At 56.7% G+C, this 18162-nt stretch overlaps 1 protein-coding gene across 2 annotated transcripts in view; it reads right to left on the bottom strand.

Moving 5' to 3' along the window:
- The window catches only part of GLIS2 (GLIS family zinc finger 2), a 30229-nt gene extending 20131 nt beyond the window's left edge, over nucleotides 1-10098 (bottom strand). Inside the window, exon 1 of one of the 2 annotated variants that reach the window (XM_083474757.1) lies at nucleotides 9911-10098. The gene's annotated coding sequence lies outside the window, so the exon portion shown is untranslated. Of the gene's footprint in view, nucleotides 1-8892; nucleotides 9042-9910 lie in introns of those variants that run through there. The other variant, XM_083474756.1, reaches the window with a different exon arrangement.
- Between the last annotated feature and the right edge of the window lie 8064 nt (nucleotides 10099-18162).

Here is an 18162-nt window from a genome sequence, read left to right as displayed (position 1 = left end):
CACCTAGCAGTTCGAAAGCACTCCTAAGTGCAAGTAGATAAATAGGGACCGCTTTATAGCGGGAAGGTAAACGGCATTTCTGTGTGCTGCGCTGGTGCTGGCTGGCCAGAGCAGCTTCGTCACGTGGCCCGGAAGTGTCTTCAGACAGCGCTGGCTCCCGGCCTCTTGAGCGAGATGAGCACGCAACCCTAGAGTCGGACACGACTGGTCCGTACGGGCAGGGGTACCTTTACCTTTACCCCTGGTTTAAGGAGCCATTTAGGGCCTACCTTATATATCTGAGTTTCTAACCTGCTTGTTAGCCTCCCAGAGAACAGGACACTGGTCTAGCTGGGTCCCCGGAGCTTGATCCAGCAGCCGCCAGCCTCTTCTGACTTTCATACATTTGAATGTCTTGCCACAACAGGGAAGAGCAAAGGACTGGCCTTCTGCACCTGCCTCCTCAATTCCAGACCTGAAGAAGGGGCCTTGCTGTGGGCAGACCAGACCCAAGCAGAACAGGCTACTAGTAGACCTGAAGGAGCATCTCCACCCCCATCGTTCTACCTGGACACTGAGGTCCAGCTCCGAGGGCCTTCTGGCGTTTCCCTCTCTGAGAGAAGTGAGGTTACAGGCAACCAGGCAGAGGGCCTTCTCAGTAGTAGTGCACGCCCTGTGGAATGCCCTCCCATCAGATGTCAAAGAGAAAAACAACTACTGGACTTTTAGAAGACATTTGAAGGCTGTTCAGGGAAGTTTTTAATGTGTGACATTTTAATGTATTTTTAATCTTTGTTGGAAGCCACCCAGAGTGGCTGTGGAAGCCCAGCCAGATGGGTGGGGTATAAATAAATTATTATTCTTACTACTACTACTACTACTACTACTACTACTACTACTACTACTATCCTGCAAGACCCAGCAGGACCTGGACCTTGGCCTTTCACGTGGATCAGAGAAGCTGGCAGAGGAAATCCATCTTCTGACCACAGGTAGAATGGGACCTCCAGGGGACTGAAGGCAGCCTTCTTGAGTCTGTAGCCAGGAACGTAAGTGGGAAGGGTTGGGGTCAGCTGCTGAGCCCCTGTTTGCATGCAAAGGTCCCAGGGCCAACAGCCAATGGCATTTCTAGGTCGCACCGGCAAGAGGCCCTGCCCAAAACCCAGGACAATATACCATAAAAAGAGGTGGTTATTGTTATTTATTAAAAATCATATCCTGCCCTTCATCTGGAGATTGCAAGGTGCTTTACAACATAAAAACACAAACTACATAACATGGTAACAAGATACAAAACAAAACAAAACAGACCCAACTATTATCCGTATTAAACTCATACAAATTTGCAGCCGTATACGAAACAACAAGAGCACTGCAAACAACTACGGATCACAGTAAAAAAAAATCAGTTTCAACAAAGTCCTTCGCAAGTTGTTGACGGATTCTCTCATCCCTTTGGGCAAAAGGAATTCTGGTTCATAGCATCTGCTGTTATTTGGGATTCTGTAGGTGGTTGCAGATTCTGGAGCGCCAGCGAGGCCCAAGCTGCGCATGGTGGGCTGGAGGTGGACTCTATTTTTATCCTGTGTCTCTTTGCAGTCAGTTCTTCAAAGTGCCGCCTATTCCTCCTCCTCCTCTGCTCTGTCCTGGCCAGGCTATGCCTCTTGGATCTTGCCCTGATCCATTTGGGCTCTGCCCCTCCCTGAGGCTTCCTGCCCTCTACCCTTCATCCACAGACCTCTCCAGGCAGGGCAGAGCCAGCCCACAGCTGCTTGGCCACGCTGCCTCCCCCTCCCTGGCCTGGCATGCTGACCCCAGCTGGCCCCTTGCCACCTGCTGCGGCTGACCAGACAGGTGCTGTTCTCCTGCCACCAACACACACCCGTGAGGCTGTGTGCTCCTCGTAGGGACAAGGGACAAAGAAGCATCACCACATCTCAAGAGACCTCCATCATTGCTAGGCGCCAAATGGCCCCTTAAAGCTAAGTTGAGGTTGCCCACAGTGGTCTATTCACCGGGGGTGGACTGGATGAAGAAGAAGAAGAAGAGTTTGGATTTGATATCCCACCTTTTACTCCCTTTAAGGAGTCTCAAAGCGGTACACATTCTCCTTTCCCTTCCTCCCCCACAACAAACACTCTGTGAGGTGAGTGGGGCTGAGAGACTTCAGAGAAGTGTGACTGGTCCAAGGTCACCCAGCAGCTGCATGTGGAGGAGCGGAGACGCGAACCCGGTTCACCAGATTATGAGTCTACCGCTCCTAACCACTACACCCTCGGGGTCCCTTCCAACCGCTGCAATTTCACGATTCTATGATTCCAGCTACGTTGCTTGACTGTAGCTCTTAGAACAACACACTTGTCTCAGGGTGCAAGAAGGAGAAACACACACCGTGGAAATGGAAAAAAATATTAACTATGGACTAAAGTAGAGGTTTCTAAACTGTGGTTGCCAACCTAAGTACCACTCTAAGTAGTTGCAATTGGACCCAAATAATAATAATAATAAAACTTCCCTAAACACGGCCACCTTCAGTTGTCTTTTAAAAGTAAAATAGTTGTTTATTTCCTTGACATCTGAAGGAAGGGTGCCACCACCGAGAAGGCCCTCACTTCTCACAGGGAGGGAACCGCCAGAAGGCCCTCGGAGCTGGACCTCAGTGTCCGGGCAGAACAATGGGGGTGGAGACGCTCCTTCAAGTATACAGGACCGAGGCCGTTTGGGGCTTTCAAGGTCAGCACCATTAGTAGCAAGATGCGCCTGCCTAATTTCTAACACTGGACTCCAGCCTTGATGGCTGTGCAGCTGGCCGGGGGGGGGGGATGCCAGAAATGACAGCCTCTCCCAGCACAGCTCTCATCCAGGCCAAGCTAAGGGCCAGAAGGAGTCGTGTCCCCCACCCCAGCAACCTGTGGTTTTGGCCAAGACGCTTGCAACTCCCTTGAGGTCCCATTTAAGGGCTTTGCATAAGATCAAAGGACTGGAGAGTTGGGAGGGACCCCCAGGGGTAATCCAGTCCAACCCCCCGCAATGCTGAAATCTCAGCTAAAGCACCCAGGACAGGTGGCCAGGCCAGGCGACAGGTTTTTCAGGGAATCCCCCTTGCAAGGAGCTGTCCTAAAAGGCGGGTTATGAAGGTCACACCAGATGTCAAGAAGATAAACTATACCACTTTTAGAAGACATTGGAAAGGAGCCTTTTCTATGGAAGTCTTTTAATGTCTAATGCATTACTGTATTTTAATATTTTGTTGGAAGCCGTCCAGAGTGGCTGGGGAAACCCAGCCAGATGGGTGGGGTATCAATAAATTATTATTATTATTATTATTATTATTATTATTATTATTATTATTAATAATATTTTGTTTTTTGTGGTGTTTTGATATTTTGTTGGAAACCTCCCAGAGTGGCTGGGGCATCCCCGCCAGATGGACGGCATATAAATAATACAATTATTATGATTATTACTAAGTAAGTCGATCCATCCCTGACAGGTCAAGCAGGGCCCCAAACCAAGCTGGACCCTCCTCTCTCCTGACCCAGAGGCTGGGCTGCTCCCCAGGGCCGAGGAGGGGGGAGCATTGTGAGTGACAAGGAACCTTTGCCTGGCTGAAAGCAGATCCTCCTTGGCCTCCCGGCCTCTCTCCCTCCCTCCCTGCAGCTGGGGCCCTTGGGAGAGGAGCCAAAGTTCACAAAGAGAAAGGAAGAAGGCAACGCCCACAAGGCAGCCCAGCTGTTCCCAAGGAGACATTGGTGTCGGACAGATGTTGGCGACGTGGGGTGGGCTGCTGCGTCCTGGGCTTCAAAGAGCAGCCTAGGATGATGGGTGGAGGCCGGCTCTGCTCAGGTCAGGGCCCATCTTGGAGGCTGCTGCTCCTGCCTGCCTTGCCCGGGCACCTGCCTGGGCACCTCTGCCCTGATCATCTTCTGCTTTAGCCGAGCAGCAGCCGCCTCTGCCACCTCAGCACACAGCCAGAGAGAGAGAGAGAGAGAGAGAGAGAGCGCAGGAGGCCGGGCTGGATGCAAGACGTGCTGAGAAGGAGCCAGTGGTATCCCGAGCATTCCACCTGGGCAGCTGCCAAGGCGAGGCTGCCAGGCCCCAGGCTGTCTGCAGAGCCGCAGCTGTGATGCAAAGCCAGCCAGGAATTGGGGGGGGGGAGGGAGGGAGGGAGGGAGAGGGGGTGGCGGAGGAGGAGGAGGTCAAGGGGCCACAGTCATGGGGACAAGGAGGGAACTTTTGCCCTGGTGCGCCGGGAGAAACTGCCAGCAGGAAGGATTGGTCTGTATAAAGGGATGGCTACAGAAACAGGAGGAGGAAGAAGAAGATGGGGAAGGGGAGAGGAAGGGGGTCCAGGGAGCCCAGCCGCCCTGGGAATATCTCTCCAGGGATCCCTGCAGAAGCACAGGGCATCCATTTGTGCCAGAGCTCAAAGAGAGGACCCAGGGCATATTCCAACAAGGGTGGGTGGTGTTGCCAAGGGCAGCAGATGCCCTCTGCTGGAGGGTTTGGGCCCCCATGAAAGGGCACCAGCTTCCTCCTTTTTCACCGTCTTCCCCAAGGGCCCCCTTTGGCTTTCCTTCCCCATCAGGAGCCAAGGGCCACCTCGGGTAAAAGAGACAGCTCTGATCTGCCTCCTGCAGGAAGAGCAGAGGCAAATATAGTGCTGGGTGAGTGGTGGAGGCTCAGAGCAGAGCGTCCTGGGTTCAAATCTCCACTTGGTCACCAAGCGCAAAGGTTTGGCCAGGCACCACCTCTCAGCCTGAGCTTCCTCACAGAGCTGTTGTGAGGATAAAATGGAGCGGAGGGGGAAGAGACTCTCTATGCTCCCTTTTCTGCTCCTTGGGGAAACAGCAAACACCCCCAAAACAAAGACACTTGGGGGCTCATCCCAGGAAGCCCAGGCTGAGAGGCTCAGCACAGGCAAAAAGGGCTTTTTCACGCAGCACAGAGTGAAACGGTGGAACTCTCTCCCACAGGAGGCTGCTAAGGCCCCCAACTTGGGTGGCTTTGAAAGAGGACTGGGCAGATTCCTGGCGGGGAAAGGGCTACTGAGGGCTACCAGCCAGGATGGCTGGACTCTGGCTCCACAGTCGGTTGACCGCTATGAGAATCACAGACTTGTAGCGTTGCAAGGGACCCCCAGGGTCATCTAGACCAACCCCCTGCAACGCAGGAATCTTTCACCCAACATGGGGCTCAAACCCACGATCCCAAGACTGAAGAGGCACATGCTCAACTGACTGAGCTCTCCAGGTGGGTCTCCTTTGGTTGCAGCCAGGTTCTCCTTAGGCCTTGGTGGCTAAGCAAGGTCTTCTCCCTCCCAGGGCATCTGCCAGCCTAGAGAGGGCAACGCACTTCTCCGGACGGGGAAAGACTGCAGGGACTGTGATCCAAATCTGCCCACTCGCCTGGCCAGGCGCCTGTGTGCGCCAAGGTCTTTAGCAATTGGACGTGCAAGTCCTGCCTCTGCCTCCAGGGTTCTTTTCTACTCTGCAAGCAACTGTTACTACATTTGAAATAATTTTTAAAAATTGTCCAGTAGCACCTTAGAGACCAACTAAGTTTGTTCTGGGTATAAGCTTTCACGTGCATGCACACTTCTTCAGATACACAGTTTCCACATTTGAAAGTCTTTCTACGCCATGAGGACTCAAGCATGCTCTTCAAAATTTAATACGCACGCCCAGAGAATTCTAATGCTCAAAAAGACCCAGTTCCACAGCTTGGGAAGTCCCTGTCCACGAAATCCGCCTCTTGCACAGAAATGCCAGCCCTTTGGCACAGATGCAAACAGGACATATCGCCTATCGGACGCAGATGGAGTTCTATGGCCACCCCACCCACTGGGGGAGCGCCCCAGGAGAGCCCAGCTCCAGTTTCCCTGCAGTTGGAAAGGGACCCCATCTGGGTCAGTCCTGCACATAATGCAGGCCAGCCCATTGGTGCAGCCATGTTTGGAGGAGGGAGCACATGTCCACTGGGTGTCCCTGAACGGGGGCCAGGAAGAGCTACAGGAAAGGCCCAGAGACGACCTCTGAGGCCAAAGCCACGGGAAGCAGCTCTTGCATTTAGGGAGGGAAAAGTCGGTCGCAAGGTGATCGAGGCATCTAGGAGTATGAGCTCTGGCTGAGAAGAGAATCCAGAAGGCAAGGATTTCTCGGCCTCCAGGTCCAATAAGGCTGGGGCTTGGGATCGCTGGGGAAATGGATCTGTGCCCTGGCTTCACTCGCTTCCAGGCCTGGCTGCAGTGGGATGCGGTGACTGCCGCTGGCTTTAAACAGCGCCTCTTCCTCTTTCGAAACGTTCGCGAGGGAGGATATTTATTTTATTTAAGAAAATGTATATACCGCTTGATTGATAAAAAAATTCAAAAATTCAAAGGAGTTTACGAAAAGAACGGAACATTAAGCTCGTCAGGGAAAAACCAATTAGAACATTCAGAACATTAAAACCAGGAATAAACTAAAAACACATCTGCATTTGGGGGGGGGGGGCTTGTCTAAACAAAACTGTTTTCAGCGTTTTTACAAATTTAACTCATTTATTATATTGCCCAGGGTGGCAAGCTGTAGCTAAATGGACCACTCCAGCCCCAATAATGGCCAGCTGGGACCCTCCTCCTCCTCTTCTTCTCCCCCATCTCCCCTTTGGCCAACCCAGCGCATGCCAGCGCATGGCCGCCGTCTTCACATGCCCACCTCCTGGCTCCGCTCTGCCTTGTGGCCGACTCTGGCCAGTTTTGGCCTTCAGCAAGGATGGGATTGGCAAGCAGGGGGCCCGATCTGTGGGGCAGGGGGCTTCTCTTGCAGGGCTGAGGGGCTGAAAGACCAGCAGTAGGCAGGCAGCGTAGACGAGTGGGCAGAGCCAGTTCAGGGGAAGGTGGGCTGAATGGAAACAGTGTGGAGTTCAAATTTCAAAGCAAAACCTGAGGTTTCCGGAGGGGAATCCTAATATTCACATCCCAAGAGCCAGACTCCACAAGCAACAAACTGACAGTGATGATGGAGAGGAAGTGGGAGGGGTCCCTTTGGGGGACGGGAGTATGAAACTCTTGGCCTGGATCTCAGAGAGATGAAGACAAGGAGGCCAGAAGGAAAACAGACCCAAGTATTAGGCTAGGCCAAGGGAGCCCCCTCCGGAGCATCGCTTTCTGCAGCTGCTCCTCAGGCGAAGGAGGGCAGAGGAGAGGTACCTGCCAACAGGAGAAGTGCCCCCCCCCATCTCAGTGGGGAGGTCAAGCAGGAGGGCAGATCCCCAGCTTGAGATAAGCCCTCTAGACACGGAGGCACCTCTGAGGCCACAGCGCCCCCTGGCTGCCAACCTGGGCAGTGGCATCATTCTTAACCCAGGCTATTTGTCTGCCAGGCTGTGCCCAAAGGTTGTTGGGGGGGGGGCAGGGACTCCCAAGTGCCCTTTGCCATTTTCCATTTTTAAAAGTGTACCCCCCCTTTTAAAAAAATCTATACAGAATTGCAGTTCCGTCAAGCAGGGCTTCAAAACCAAACGTGCACCGAGATCTTGCAAGGCCCAGGAAGACCCCTTTGCTGCTGCTGAGCAAGGAAGGAAGCGTCTCCAAGACCAGGCAGGGAGGGGCATGATCCGTGGAGAAGGCCCCAACTCGTCTGTGCTCCTTACTGTCAGCAAGGTCAGAGCAGGGGGTTCCACACCACAGAGCCACTTCCGCGCACCGCCCCAGAGAAATGCAGCCTCCATGGCAAGCAATCGAACAGTGGCGGCACATCAACCTCAGTCATGCAGGCTCTGACTGGCAGCAGCGGGCTCCCTGGGAAGGGTCATTTCCAAGCCTGTCTGGGGGTGCCGGTGGGGAGGGAGCCAGAGAACTTCTGCATGCCAAGCAGCTGACCCGTCTTTGTTACGCTTCTGGAAAGCCCCTGTGATGTGGGGGGAGGCACAGCGGCAGAGAAACATGGGGAGTGGGTCCCCAGGGCCCTGTCTCAAGTCCGCCCCAGATCCAGGCCTGTCTGACCTTGTGGTGGGAGTCCCACCAGTGAAGCTCCTCTTTCAGGGCCTCCTGCCCCAGAGCCCTGCGAGGCGGGACACAGGTTCAAATTCCCACCGCAGCCGCCAGGCTGCACCATCCCTTGACAAAAGAGGCTTGGAAGGCCCCCCCCAGTCGCCTGATCCACCCCCCTGCAATCCAGGAATCTCCACTACAGCCTGCCAGCTGGGGGCCTCATCCTGGCAGCTCAGAGGCGCTGGCTTCTGTCTAAACAAAGGGGTGCTGGCGGGGGACTACCTGTCCAAGGCATCCTCTGGCCCGCTAGTCCTGCCCCAGGTCTCTGCCGACGGAGGAGCGCGCTCTGCACATCCTCAGAGGCCCCCTGGTGGCTTTGCCATCCGGCTCTGCTCTCTTTCCGCAGGTCCTCGCTCCTTAACTCTGCCTCCCTTTAATATTTGACTGGAAGGGGGGGGTCGAAGGGCAGGTTCACGCGAGGCAGCTCTCCCCCCCCCCGCTTCCCTCCCTCCCTCCCTGGGCTCGGTGCCTGTTCGCTCCGCGCAGGAAGGTGCCCCCGCCAGCTCGCTTGGCATTCCTCGCATATCTTCCTCCCACCCCCGCCGGATGGTGCAGAGACCCCCAGCGACGTCGGGGGAGGGCGGAGGATGTAGGGTGGGGGAGAAGACAGAGGACGCCGCCGCCGCCCTGCAGCTCTCTCGGTTGCGGATCAAATACACCGGGGGGGGGGTGGCCGAGAAGGACAATAGCGCTAAGGGAGAAGCAAGCGCACCGCCGGGCGCGCATCTCTCCTCCGCCCCGTCCCTTTGCCAGCGCCGGGGACCCCCGTCGGCCGCTCTTCGGAAGGGTCACGGGGTGGTGGGGGCCCCTCAGCTGCCAAACCCTCCGCAGGGACCGGATTCTGCCTCCCCTTCCCCACCCGCTCGCCGCCTTCTTACCTTGGCCGGGCCGGGGGAGTCTGGAGGCGCCTTTGTGCGCGCCCTCGGCGGCGCTGCGCGGCGGGCGCAGGTCGGGTTGGGGGTCCCCGGCCTGGTCTTGTCCGCGCCCGGCTCCCCGGCGCGGGATCTCACCGGCGGGAGCAGCGACCTCCTCCTCCTCCTCCGGGAGGCGATCTGCCCGGCGTCTGCCTCGGCCACCCCCACCGGCACCGACGGGGCGGGCCGCGGCAGCGCCACATCTGCGCCTGGAGAGGCGGGGAAGGGGAGGGAGGCGGCGCCGGGGGGCGGGCGGGCGGGGGGCCGAGGCGGAGGCTGCGGAGCGAGGGGGTCGCCTGCTTGCGCAGAGGGAGGGGGGAGGCCAGGCGCGCGGAGGGTGTTTCCCTTCCCGGCGCGCGTGATTTACGAGCGCGCGGCTGCGGAGAGGGACCCGCTTGGGGCGGCCTCCGACAACGTCTCCATCGCGAAGGCTGGAGAGGAGGCGCCCCTCCCTCCCTCTCACCGCGCGGAGGGGGCGGAGAGGGACTGGGCGCATGCCCGCCCCCTCCCGGCTCCGCCCACTTCCCCGCCGAGGGGGAGGGGGCAGAGCAGAGAGGGAGACGCAGTCCCTCCCCCCTCCCCAGGAATCCAAGCGCCCCCCACCACGCAATACAGGGCACGGGTGGAGCCACTTCTCTCTGCAGCCCGCCCCCTCCTCAAATCCCCGCTTGAGAGCGCAGGGATGCGCAGCTGCGCTTCTAGCTGGGGGGAGGGGCTCTCGCAGGACGCCTGGGTCCTCCCGGCCCGGAGGAAGAGCGGCTCGCAGCGCCGGAGGGAAGAGAGGCTTCAAAGTCGCCGGCGGCCTGAGGAGCTTCCGAGATGTGATCGCGGCCGCAGTGGGATGCGCAAAACCAAGGCGGACCCTCGCCGGCCCCGTCGTGCGGCCGATTGCTAGGGAGGGAGAGGCAGCGCTGGCCCGTCTCCCCTCCAATATTCCCACGATGCTCCGCAGAGAAGCCTCCCTTGGCCAGAGGCACTCTACCTTGCTGACGGCCAGGTGCTGGGTCAGAGAGAGGCGACTCTTGGGGGCCCGGAGGCGAGCCAGCCTTCCAGCTGCTTGCCCCCTGGCTTCTAGGAGCCGGGTGTCCCCTGCGCGCCATATCTGCGCCATAGATAGGGCCAGTGCTTGGGGGCGCCGGCGCAGCGGGGCTCTGCAGCCCCAGAGGCTGCCAGGGCGCACGGGTCTTGAACCCTGGAAGACCCCCGCCGCCGCCTGCTTCTCTGTCTTCGAGGGAGGCTGTCAGGCTGGCGCTCCCCGCCCCCCCCCCCCCGCCGGAGGGAGGGGGCACTGCGCGGCGCTGGCAGCGGTAGCAGCCTCCTTGGCACATGTGGCCGGCCTTGCGGGGGCAGCAGCAGCTCCTTCCGGAGGCAGGATGCTGAGGAGCGGGGCCGGGGAAGGGAGCGCACGCCCCGCCCAGAGCGAGGAAGCGCAGGGACAGGAGCGGGTGGAGGGGGCGCATTCTTGAAATGTGACCAAGAGGAAACGCCCGGCCGGCCGCCCTCCCGGAGGCAAAAGCGGGGAGGGGAGGAGGTCCCGTCCTTCCCAAGGCCTCTTGGCGGCGGCGGCGGGGGGGGGGGGGCTTAGTCTGATCTGCCGCGGAGCTTCCCCACGGCAACCCAAGGGCAATCGGTGCGGCGGAGGCAGCAGCTGCTCTTGCCCAGCGGCTTGTTTCTCCCCTGGGGGGGGGGGGGCTGAGTCAAGGACACCCCCTCCAAGACCAGCTGAGCAGCAGGCCTGGGACGGAGATTTATTTGGCAATCCAGAAAAATGTCCTCTTGGGGATCCTGAGCAGAGGAGAGAAATAAAGGGACAGTTTTGTGGGTGGAGAGATGTCACAAGGGGATCTGTTTGCGGACCTTGTAATGCTGACTACATTATTACGCCCCTCTTTTCTGGCCTCCTTGATTTATCCTCACAACAACCCTGTGAGGGAGGTTAGGTTGAGAGGCAGCGACTGGCCCCAGGGTCACCCAGGGAGCTTCACAGCGGAGCCAAGGATCTGAACCCGGGGGATAAGGAAAAAAATCTGGGGTGCGGATTTACTCCACTGTCCCGCTCATTGGGGGGCCTCTCCCCGCGGGTCTCTCCAGTCAGCAAAATGAGTCTCCAGCCAAGTTAAGGAAGCAAAACAGCAGTCAGTAGACCTGATCTCTCCCGAATCACAACCCAAGGCTTTAACTCCTGGGCCACACTGCCTCTGTGCTTTTTGACTTGTTGGCAGATGAAATGGACTTCGGGGTGAGCAGTGAAGGGCCTATTTTGCCAATGATACAAAATTGTTCAGGGTGGTGAAATCAAAAAGTGACCTCTCCAAACTGAGTGAATGGCAAATGCCAAGACAAAAATAACTAAATCGTAATTTCACATATATGCTTCTGGAGTCTGAACTGGCAGTAATTAACCAGGAATGAGAGAATTTGGGGCCACAGCAGATGGCTTGATAAAGATTTTAACTCCTGCAGGAAAAGGCAAATTCCATGCTAGGGATCATTAGGAAAGGAACTGAAAATAAAACCTCAGGAATCACTGTGCGGTTAAACAAACCTCTGGTGGGGCTGCAGTCGGAGCCCCGTGCGCAGTTCTGGATGCGTCCCTTGAAAGGGATGCTGTAGAGTTGGAAAAGGCTCAAACAAAAGTGATCAACTCCCTGATAGGGAAAGGTCCCAACATTTGGGGCTTTTTAGAGAAAAGGCAAGTATGAGGGATGAGTGTAACCAATTGTGCATGGAATGGAGAGCGATAAATTCTTCTCCCTCATCATACTAGAACTCTGAGCATTGGAAGATGCGCAGCAAACAAGAGGAAGTACTCTGGGATTCTGTTCCACAAACGGCCGTGATGGCCACCAGCTGGGGTGGCCTGAAAAGAGGTCTAGCCAGACTCACAGGCAAGGGGGCTTTCAAAGTCTCCTAGCTGCCCTGCCCATCATGCCCCCTGAATGCCAAGTCGCTGGGAGTCACGGGGGCCCTGCCTTCAGGGTTCCCTTTGGGGCAGCTGCCGCTTTGCCACAATGAAAACAGTGCATAGGCCTAGAAGGGCCATTGGCCCACTCATCCTGCAGGACTATTCATTCAGCTAGGAGAGCAGGATCAAAGCTTTTGAGAAAGGCACAAACGGCCCACGCAGGAAGGGGCAACGGCCAGCTACCCAAGTCCCTCTCTCAAGGATGTGCCAATGGTTGCTCTCGCCCAATTCTGGTCCTTGCTGTGGGGGCCCACCTCCTCTCCCCAGGAGACTGCCCATTTGGGGAGATCCAGGGCCAGGAATCTCTGGGTGGGCTTCTCCTTCAGGGAATGGGAGCGGGCACATGAAGCAAAAAGCTTCCTGGGTCCTTTAGTGCCCCTGAGTGTCCGCCACCGCTCTCCACTTTGGGGAAAGCTGAAACAAAGGGCTCTTTCTCTTTGCTCTCCCAGTGATGACCCCCCCCACACACACACATCCTTGCCATAGGGAGGCAGGAGGACCTTCTGGGGTTGACTGGGCACCGTGCCCAAATCCAGGGTGGCTTGGCACCGTCTCAAGTGGGGAGGATGGCAGCATTGGCAGGGGAGGGGGCTTTCCTCATCACTGGGCAAAGCCCAGCTGATCTGTGTAGGATGGAGGAGGACCCCCCCTCCCCAGCCACCTGTCTGTGGAGGAAGACGCCCAGAGCAGCAGCTGGCTCTGACCTCCAAGCTGCCACCTGGGCTGCCCCCAGTGGGTTGCAGGCTGGCCAAGGGCTGGAGGACACAGCCAGCTTGCTGACTCCCTGCGTTGTGCCGCTTGCCTGCCTTCACCATGGCATCTCCCACTGGGCAGCTGACCAGACCACCTTAGCCCCAGCCAGGTGGCTGCACTGGGCCTTCCAGGCTTGAGCAGCATTTGTGCCACGGGGCCCACGCCAGGGCCTTAGCAGCGCCAGCCGGGTGGCCCCTGGGGCCTTCAGGTCCCTTGCCTGGCACCCGTCTCTTTGCTGCTAGGTACTGGGAAGCACTTTGGGCACAGGCCCATGCCACAGCAAAGTCAGATTCCCCTGGGAAATTTAAGTGGTGGGCAATGGCTAAGGTCATGCCAGCACAGTGTCATGCAACATGCCCAGCTGCCCCGTCCGCCGACTCCAAGCTCTGCTTTCTGCAAGGAGCTCATCTCTGCTACCCATCAAAATGCTATCAGTGCTATCTGCCAACACACGGCAAGTGCATAACTAATAGAGCAAAGTGGTGGTGGTTGTATACTGTACTTATACCCTGCCCTTTCATTAAAAGCAGCCACTTCCCTAAAGCCTTTCAGGACAAGGTCTTCACCTGCTAACTGAAGGACAAGAAGGAGGGAGCCAGTCTGGCTTCTTCAGGCAGGGAGTTCCAAAGTTGTCTAGGAGCAGCTGCCGCCAAGAAAGCCATCTCCTGCGTCCCCATCAAGCATGCCAGTGAGGGTGGGGCGACCAAGAGAAGGGCCTCCCCCAAAGAGCTTACACCTCCAGCTTTCTACCCGCCTGGAGAGAATGGAAGATTTTGGAGCCCCCCCTCCCCATGCGTCACAAAAATGGCTGTTCAGGAATGGAGCCAGGCCAAAAGAGAAGTGGAATTTAATATTGTCAGCAAGCAGCTTCAGGTACCTTTTTCTATTGACACAAATCTAGCAATTGCAAGTGCTTTGCTGCAGCCTTTTCCCTTGTGGCAGGGAGTCCCACAACTCAGTTTCTCTCAAGCTAAGTGGCCTTTTCGGCAGAACTTGCGCAAGCAGAAGCTCCAGGGGGGAAAGGCTAAGTTTATAGTTGCCCCTCCCATCTCTTCTCTTCCACCAGTTTTTAATGTTTCCTTATCTTCCATAATTTCTTCTCCTTTCACGGGTCATTCAGACTTTCTCTTCTCCCCCCCCCCTGCAGTTGCCCCTGTTCCCCACCCCTCCTCCCTTGGCGTCCACATCCTCTTCCTCCTCCAGCTGCTTCCCTCTCTTATTCTCCTTCCTTTCTTATTTAAAATGTTGAATCTCTCCAGTTGCCTCCAACACCTCCTCAGGCCTCAAAGGAAGGACACTCCGCCCGCCACCCCTTCACCCGCCACCCTCCATCCACACGTGGGAGTTCCTGGCTTGAATCCCATCTAAATGAACAACAACAACAATAATAAATGAAGCCCAGAAGCATTTGTTGTTTAGGGCTTCTTATGCCATAGCCAGAACCACCTCTATGGGCAGTGGCATAACTTGGGCAGGGCCACGGGGCAGTTGCCCTGGGCGCAAAACTCAAGGGTGGAAAATTTCAAAAGAAAACATAAAAGACAGTAGTAGTGTGTCCTCCCCCTCCCAATGTTTGTGTGGGTGGTCTGAGGGGCAGATTTGGGTGATGCCTTGTTGCTAGGGACCCTCTGCATGGGCTTTAGAAAGAGTCTCACTCTGGACCAATTCCCCGTCCTGCTCTCCGCCATGCTTGAAGCTCACTGGGCACCATGGCTGCCACTCGGGTAGGTGGCTGAGCTACTGCCTCTTCGTTCCAGCCTATCAGTGGGTGGTGCTCTGGGCCTTGGAAACCCATGCTATGCCACTGTGTATGGGAGACGCTGCTGGGGGCATCCCACCCACCTAGGGGATACACAGAGCTTTCCACAGCTCCTTGGAGGCTAAGGAGGAAACAGGGTTGTGTTCTCCCTTGCCTCCCAGGACAATGCCGTCTGCATGATAAGACCCTCCAAATATGCCCCCCGGAGGTCATCCTCTGTGTGTGAGCACAGGCACTAGGCACGCCCCCCCCCCCATGGCCAAAAAGGATCCCTGGCAGAAGATGCTCAGGAGATGATGATGATAATAATAATGCTAAAAACTGCCCGCTGCAACCGCCTCTGTGCCATCACGAGGGATTGAAGGAGGACCCCTCCATCTGCAAGGGGACTTCATTGGTGGCCCTTAAAAGATGACGCCTGAGTACAGCTGCCTCCCCCCAGCAGCTGTATGGGGAGATTGTTCAGCACGAAGCTCCTCGGATCAGTGCCCCTGGCCCCATGCCTGGCTTTTAGGCAGAGGAAGTGTTCTGTCCGGGTTTATTTATGTTTGGCTTTTTGGTCCAAAGACCTCTGGGATGGCAAATGGTGTATCAATGAAAAATAAAGTGCAATGAATCAATCAAAGCAAAAGTCCCCAAATACCCACCAATCGATCCATGCAGTTCCCCAGCCTTCCCCGGGCAGGGAGCCAGGGGGCCGACTGACCCCTTCTCCAGTCTCTCGCTCAGGAACAAGCCCTTCCACAACCAATTGCCCATGCAGAAGAAAGGGTGGGTGGATTCCACGGGCCATTTTACATCTACTTAAAAAACAGAGTTCATTAGCGTTTAAAAAACAATAAAACGGTGTACTCTCTTCTCGGTGGGCTTCCCTCTCTGCTTGCTCCTTTTTTGCAAGAGTATTCTCATTTATTCGGTGCAGTCCTGACACCCTTGCTCTATCGCATTTTGTTATTATATTTGCACCATCATCGTTAGCTGCCTGCAGCACCATTTGGGCAGAAAGGGAGGATGCAAATCGGACAGCAGCAAAAATAGGACGGACATGCCATAAACGGCTTCCTAACCCGGCTGCCTCATCTCGTGTGGACTTGGGCCTTTCTGCCATGCAGGGTCAGGCTATCCTGTTTAATCCCTGCGACAGCCCTGTGAGGTTGGGCCAGCTGGCCCAGAATCACCCAGGGAGCTTCATGCTTGAGTCAGTGGGATCTGGAGTTGGACTGATCTGGAAGGAGGGAGGTGCGTGGCCGTCCTCATCCTCTGTGCATTACCTTGGATAATTGAGAGGCTGCAGTGCACATTTCGGACCACTAGGGGGAAGCCAAGGCTCCTGCTCGCCTCCCTTGGCAAATTTTTCGCAACTGGTCACTTAGTTAAGTATTTCTGTTCCTTTGCTCACATCCTGGCCGATGTGGGAGATCGAGAGGCAGATGGCCTCGCCCAAGAGCGAGCCGAAAGTGGCAGGTGGAGAACGTGGCCTCTTTTGCCCCCCTATGCACGTCCTCCATCCCTCGTGCCTCCGGGCGAGAGAGGCGGACGGGCTGCTCCCTCCCCCCCCTCAGTGATGTACCCAGCCAAGGGGGTTGCAGGAGGCCAGGCAGTTGGCTCCCCCCCAAACTGGAGGGTTTTCCTGTGCTGCCCCCTCAGCAGGGGCTTTTAGCTGCGCCCCCCTCTCTCTCAACCCGGTCGAAAGGGCAGCCCTCCATCCTTTGGCCACAATCCCACCTGCAGGCAGTCGTTCTGGTGGTGAAAAGGCCAAGAAACTGCGAGCCCCACAAGAAGAGTCCCTCGCTCTGCGGGTCGTGCAAGAGCCACGCGTTTCACTGAGCGGACGCCCCACGAAGCCGCCCCGCCAGGACCCTCGGGAGCTCAGCCACCGAGAACCAAGCTGCCGATCTCCAGAGCCCCGCCCCTTCATCTACATAGCCCCGCCCACGCCGTTCCTTGGTCACATTGGAGTGTGACGGAATGTTTGGGGAACGGACCCCTCCCCCTGTATTCAATGACAGGCACCTTGAGAACTTTTCTGAAGTGGGTGTCCTAACTGCAGAGGCAGCGTTGTCCCAGTTAGGAACCAAGATGGGGAGAACATCTGGCCATCTTAGGATCAGAGAATTGTAAAGCCGGAAGGGACCCGAAGAGTTTCATACTCTTTATTCACGTTTTATACTGTATTTTATGCTGTTCTTTGTTGCATCAATTAAGTGTTTTAAATTTGTTGTTAGCCGCCCTGAGCCCGGTTTTCTGAACCGGGAAGGGCGGGGTATAAATAAATAAAAATATTATTTATTAATAAGAGTCATCTAGTCCAACCCCCTGCAATGCGGGAATCTCCACTAAAGCATCCATGGCAGGTGACCATCCAACCTCTGCTTAAAAACCTCCAAGGTGGGAGAGTCCCCCACCTCTTGAAGCCATGGGTTCGAGTCCTGCCCTCCAGAGGAGAAGAAAACAAGCTTGCTCCCTCTTGCATGTGACAAGCAGCCTTTCGGACGTCTGAAGACGGCTCTCGCCTTGCAGCGGGAGGCTAAAGGGGCAAGTGCAGTCTCCTTTCTCTGCCGCTTTGTGGGCAACTGAGCTCTTGCACTGATCCAGCCCCTCTCGGCAGGCGTGCAGCTTCCTCCAGCACCTTGTGCTCTCATTGCAGCAGCTGCGAGCTCCGCAAGGGCAGCCGAGGGACCGGCTCCCTCCTGGCAGTTGCACCCGCGCCTCCGCGAGAGTTGGGCTGGCCGGCCCAGGCCTTGGCAGAGGGCAGCAGGAGCCTTGCGGGCCTGTCCCTTCCTTCTTCCCCTCTCGGGGCTGAGCCCTGCACAAAAGCATCCCTGGCAGCGGGCGGAGCAGCCGAGAGGGCAGGCGGTCCGTGGCGGTGGCTCTCCACGCAGGGAACTGCAGCCAAGCAGGGTTTTGTTGATGGCAGCAAGAGAAACAGTCGGGAGCCGGTGGGATCATCTCATCCCAAGAAAACTGAGCCACAGCGAAGTCGGAAAGCCAGTCGGAAAGACTCAGAGCGCAGAGACTGGGGTGGGGGAAGAGAACAATCAATGCCCCCCAAGGAGTTATTATTTTATTGGGCACCAGGTCCTGGCGCCTGGTGGATGGAGGGCGCTGCTCTCTCTCTCTCTCTCTCTCTCTCTCTCCCTTGCAGCTGGGGTCAGGCAGCTCCTGCGCGTCAGCTGCAGAGCAGGAAACTGAAACCAACAAGACGAGAGCGCAAAGGCGGCGCCTGGCGTGGCAGCCGCCCTCTGCCCGCCTGGTTGGGAGAGTTTGGGCAGGAGCCTCGAGGCTGCAGCCGCAGAAGGGGCAGCGCCCCGTGGCACCTTCGAGGCCACAAAAGGGGTGAGCTTTCGGGTGCCACAAAACTCTGCGCAGAAAGAGCCGCAGCTGGAGCTCAGAAGGACCCTTCCTGGGGCTCTGCTCGGCCTGCGCGCACCTCCTCCCCTCCCCTCCAGCAGCCTCCCGTGCCCTTCTTGCGACACAGACTGTCATCCACATCCGATTTCTTTGGTGGCTTTTGGAAACCGCCTCCACCTCCAACGGCTCTGGGGGACGGCAAGACAAGAAACGGAAGGGGGGGCCCTCGAGAAACTAAGCAAGTGAAGTCACGGCAAGAAGAAGCAGGGACGGACCCCCGTTTCTCTAGGCTGCCCAGCTTTCTTTCTCTTAAATATTTGGACACTACCTCTCTAGACCAGGATCACCCAAGGAGGTGAACTGTTGAAAAGACACACACAAGACACACTAAAATACTGTATTATGA

This window comes from Podarcis liolepis, assembly GCF_965112155.1.
Source record: "Podarcis liolepis genome assembly, chromosome: 14".
Lineage (NCBI taxonomy): Eukaryota > Metazoa > Chordata > Lepidosauria > Squamata > Lacertidae > Podarcis > Podarcis liolepis.
Note: the sequence above shows the minus strand (reverse complement) of the source record. Positions and strands in the feature narration are given on the sequence as shown.